General features: G+C 54.7%; 2 non-coding genes across 2 annotated transcripts; both read left to right on the top strand.

The window, feature by feature from the left end:
* The first annotated feature begins 1,414 nt into the window (after window positions 1–1,414).
* Window positions 1,415–1,533, top strand: LOC140710321 (5S ribosomal RNA). The gene has a single exon (XR_012091321.1). It is a non-coding gene; the product is annotated as a 5S ribosomal RNA (ribosomal RNA).
* A 2,844-nt stretch (window positions 1,534–4,377) lies between these two features.
* Window positions 4,378–4,496, top strand: LOC140710328 (5S ribosomal RNA). The gene has a single exon (XR_012091325.1). It is a non-coding gene; the product is annotated as a 5S ribosomal RNA (ribosomal RNA).
* Window positions 4,497–5,000: the final 504 nt, after the last annotated feature.

Below are 5,000 nucleotides of genomic sequence, written 5' to 3'. Positions count from 1 at the left end.
AAAGGCAGATTGAAAATACAGTGTTCACACAGTGCAAACCCTGAGGCTACGGCGGCCTAACTTTTTTAATGCCCAGGTTTTACAGGGCCAACTGCAAGACTTGACTCTGTGTGGATTTTGGCCTACTTATGGGGTCCTGGAACCAATCCCCTGTGGATACTGACACCCAACTGTATGTTCTGATTTCTCTTGTGGTTTCTTCTCTAACCCATTGGTTGTTTAAGAAAATATCTTAATCTCTTCAAATACCTGAGACTGGATAATTTATAAAAAACAGACATTTATTTCTCTCAGTTCTCAAGGCTGGGGTGTCCAAGGTCAAGTCATCAGCCCATTGAGTGTCTAACGAGGGCCCAGTCTCTCCTTCCAAGATGACACAACGTTGCTTCATCTCTCAGCGGGGAAGAACATTGTGTCCCCACACGGAGGAGACGGAGGGAATGAACCCACTCAAGTCCTTTTCTAAGGGCTCTAATTTCATCCATAAGGACTTCTACCCTCACGAGATAATCGCCTCCTAAAGAATCCACCTTTTTACCCTTTATTTTTGTTGTTGTTCTTGTTGTTCTTGTTGTTGTTGTTGTTTGTTTGTTTTTGAGGCAGGGTCTCATTCTATTGCCCCTACTGGAGTGCAGTAGCCTGTAGCCTGATCATGGCTCACTGCAGCCTTGACCTCCCAGGCTCAACCAGTCCTCCTGCTTCAGCCTCCTGAGTAGCTGGGACTACAGGCCTGCACCACCACGCCCACCTAATTTTGTGTCTTTTGTAGAGACAAGTTTTGCCATTTTGCCCTGGCTGGTCTTGAACTCCTGGGCTCGAACAATCTGACTGCCTTTCCCTTCCAAAGTGCTGGGATGACAGCGTTAGCCACCACCCCAGGCCAGTGCCCACCCCTTAATACTATCATATTGGCAAATAAATTTCAGCGTATAAATTTTGGGGGACATTCAGACCATAGCAGTGCGTTCTTTACTTTCCAAAAAGAAAACAGGTCAGTTTATCAGTTTGACTTGCATTATTGATTTTTAACTCTATTTTGTTGTGGTCAGAGAAGATACTTGATACGCTGTTCGCCCTTCGCCAGCCTCGACGGCTCTGGGTGGGGGCGGGGGCAAGAGGGGGCCTCGCAGGACTCCAGGACTCCTGAGCGGCCAGGTATCCCAAAGAATACCTCCGCGACAGGGCGGAGGACCGGACGGGGTCCCAGGATCGTGGGCTCTGGGCCCTGACGCCTCGGAACACTCCCTGTTCCGAGCGGGCCCGACGTGGTGGAAGCTCGGGAGCTTGGGAGCCGGGAGAAGGCAGCAGGCGAGAGGCTCCGGGATCCCGATCCCAGCACGACGACCCCGGGCTGGTGGTGCGGGCTGAGCATGGCTGGGCGAGGCTCTTGGGGCAGCCAGGCGCCTGTGCCGGCGTCTACGGCCATACCACCCTGAACGCGCCCGATCTCGTCTGATCTCGGAAGCTAAGCAGGGTCGGGCCTGGTTAGTACTTGGATGGGAGACCGCCTGGGAATACCGGGTGCTGTAGGCTTTTTGGCTTGCTTTCTTCTCTTTCTTTCTCTTCTACCTTCCTTTCTTCCCTTCTCTCACTCTCCTTTCTTTCTTTCCTTCTTTCTTTCTCTCTTTCTTTCGTTTCTTTCTTTCTTTCCTTCTTTCTTTCTATCTCTCCCTCTTTCTATCTCGCTCTTTCTCTCTCTTTCTGTCTTTCTTTCTTTCCTTCTTACTTTCATTCTTTTCTTTTTCTTCCCTTGCTATCTTTCCTTTCTTTCTGTATCTCTCTCTCTTTCTTTCCTGCGTTCTTCTGTCTTTCCTTCTTTCTTTCTTTCTTTCTTCCTCTCTATCTTTCTTTCTTTCCTTCCTACTTTTTTCCTTCTTTCTTTATCTCTCCCTCTTTCTTGCTTGCTCTTTCTCTCTCTTTCTTTCCTTCTTTCTTTCAGTCTTTTCTTTTTCTTCCCTTGCTATCTTCCTTTTCTTTCTTTCTCTTTCTTTCTTCTTTCCTTCCTTCTTTCTTTCTTTCTCCTATCCCTCTCTCTCTTTCTCTTTCTTTATTTCATTCTTTCCTTTTTTCTTGCTTTTCTTTCTCACTTTCTTTTTTCCTTTCTCTTTCTTTCTTGTCTCTTTGCTCCTTTCTTTTCTTTCTTTCTTTCTTTTCTTCCTTTTTTCTTTCTTTCTTTCCTTCCTTCCCTCCCTCCCTCCCTCCCTCCCTCCCTCCCTCCCTCCCTCCCTTCCTTCCTTCCTTCCTTCCTTCCTTCCTTCCTTCCTTCCTTCCTTCCTTCCTTCCTTCCTTCCTTCCTTCCTTCCTTCCTTCTCTCTTTCCTTTTACTTCCAGACGGAGTCTCGCTGTCACCCAACCTGGAGTTCACTGGCAAGATCTCGGCTCACTGCAAGCTCCGCCTCCCGGGTTCACGCCATTCTCCTGCCTCAGCCTCCCAAGTAGCTGGGACTACAGGCGCCCGCCACCACGCCCGGCTCATGTTTTGTAGTTTTAGTAGAGACGGGGTTTCGCCGTGTTAGCCAGGCTGGTCTGGATCTCCCGACCTCGTGATCCACCCACCTCGGCCTCCCAAAGTGCTGGGATTACAGGCGTGATCCACCGCGCCCGGCCTGCTGTAGGCTTTTGTGGCTTCGCCTCTCCCTCCCTTGCCCCTACTATCGCCATGCTTCCCAACCTCCCCGGACTCTGCGCCCCCCTTGTCGCCCGCCTACACCCCCGCCGCAGCCGGGGACCTCCTCCTGGGGGTCCGCCACCAAAGCACCACCGGGCAGCAGCATCCCACCGCTTCCGCCTCGCCGCCGCCCGGCCAGGAGCCCGGCTCCAGCCCTGGAGGGCAGGGGGCCGGACCCCAAAGGCGCAGGCGCGGGTTCCCTGCCGTTCCCGGTGCCTTCCCGCTCCCGGAACGCACAGGCGATTCAATCCATTCATCGGGCGGGCGCCGCCGCAACCTTCCAAACCGGGGGAAGGGGCGGGCAGGGCCAGCGGGTGCCACAGACGCCAGCCAAGACCTCCGCTCCAGAACGCAGGGGCTGCTTTATCCGGGGGAAGGACATTGCTTCGCCAGCAACCAGGAAAACAGTCCCTGTGCACCGGGATTCCCATCGCCACCAACTTCGTGTAAACTCCAGTCCCGAGGACACGCCAGAGACCCAGGCCTCGGGCCCCGTGGGCACGCCCGGTGCCACGGCTCACGCCAAAAGGGCGGGCGCACTCTGCAAATCAAGGGGCCCACCGCACCGCACCAAGAGCACAGGGAGGTGCCAACACAGGAAGGAGCCTACGAAACCCACCCCCAGGCAAGCAATTAATCCAAGACAAAACCCGACTCAGCGCTCCGTTGCTCCTCTCGCATGGACGGCCTGGCCACCCTGTTCTGGCCCAGCCCAAGCCCCCTCCACCCTATCCCGGCCTGCTCAAAAGGGCCCTGCCTACCGGAGCAGGGCGCTCCCTCTCCAAGGCTCTATCGCTCTCGCTCTCTAGCTCCCTGCCCCTCTCTCTTCTGGGTTTGCCCCTGCACCTCGCGCTACTTCTGTCGCCTTTCCTCTGTCTCTCTCTCTCTCTGTCTTTCTCTCTCTCTCTGTCCCTCTCTCTATCTCTGCCTCTCTGTCTCTTTCCCTCTCCACCTCCCCTGTCTCTCTCGATGGCTGTCTGTCTCCCTCCCTCGGTTTCAATCTCTCCGTCTATCTCTTCCTTGCTCTCCTTCAAGCCGTTTGTGTGTGCACGTATGTGTGTGTCTGTGTGTGTGAGCGCGCGCGCGTGTGTGGGTTCCCGCGCGCGAGCGCACGGGTGTGTCTGTGTGTGGGGCTGTGGATTTGATCCTGGTGGTGGTGGGGTGTTTCTGGGTTTCTCTCAGCCCCTCTCGCCGGGGATCAGGCTGCCGGCTCTAGTGCCAGCCCGGGGCAAAGCAGGGCCATCCGTCAACACCCCAGCCCCCACGCCCTCTTGCCCACCGGCCGGGTCTTGGTCCGGACAAGCGACCGTGGTGGGGGCGTTGTGAGAACAAGGCCAGGCGCCGCTGGGCCGGCTGTTCGCCCTTGGCCAGGCCTGACGGCTCTGGGTGGGTGGGCCAAGAGGGGGCCTCGCAGGAGCTCCCCAGCGGCCAGGGATCCAAAAGGATACCTCCGCGACAGGGCTGAGGACCCGACGGGGTCCCAGGATCGTGGGCCCTGGGCCCTGACGCCTCGGAGCACTCCCTGTTCCGAGCGGGCCCGACGTGGTGGAAGCTCGGAAGCTCCGGAGCTCGGGAGCCGGGGGAAGGCCGCGGGCGAGCGGCTCGGGGGTCCCGATCCGAGCCCGGCGACCCCGGGCTGGCAGTGCGGGCTGGAAGCCGGCGGGCATGGCTGGGCCGGGCTCTTGGGGCAGCCAGGCGCCTGTGCCGGCGTCTACGGCCATACCACCCTGAACGCGCCCGATCTCGTCTGATCTCGGAAGCTAAGCAGGGTCGGGCCTGGTTAGTACTTGGATGGGAGACCGCCTGGGAATACCGGGTGCTGTAGGCATTTTGGCTTGCTTTCTTCTCTTTCTTTCTTTTCTACCTTCCTTTCTTCCCTTCTCTCACTCTTCTTTCTTTCTTTCCTTCTTTCTTTCCCTCTCTCTCTCTCTCTCTCTTTTCTTTCTTTCTTTCCTTCTTTCTATCTCTCCCTCTTTCTATCTCGCTCTTTCTCTCTCTTTCTGTCTTTCTTTCTTTCCTCCTTACTTTCATTCTTTTCTGTTTCTTCCCTTGCTATCTTTCCTTTCTTTCTTGATCTCTCTTTCTCTCTTTCTTTCTTCCTTCCTTCCTTCCTCTCTATCACTCTATCGCTCTTTCTTTCTTTCCTTCCTTCTTTCTTTCTCTCTTTGTTTTCTCTCTTTGTTTTCTTTCTTTCTTTCCCTCTCCCTCTTTCTCGCTCTTTCTCTCTTTCTTTCCTTCTTTTCTTTTTCTTCCCTTGCTATCTTTCTTTTCTTTCTTTCTCTTTCTTCCTTTTCTTTCCTTCTTTCTTTCTTTCTCCTGTCTCTCTGTCTCT

Source organism: Chlorocebus sabaeus, chromosome 25 (assembly GCF_047675955.1).
Source record: "Chlorocebus sabaeus isolate Y175 chromosome 25, mChlSab1.0.hap1, whole genome shotgun sequence".
In the NCBI taxonomy this organism is placed as follows: domain Eukaryota; kingdom Metazoa; phylum Chordata; class Mammalia; order Primates; family Cercopithecidae; genus Chlorocebus; species Chlorocebus sabaeus.
The sequence above is the reverse complement of the archived record's forward strand: the minus strand, read 5'-3'. Positions and strand labels throughout refer to the sequence as shown.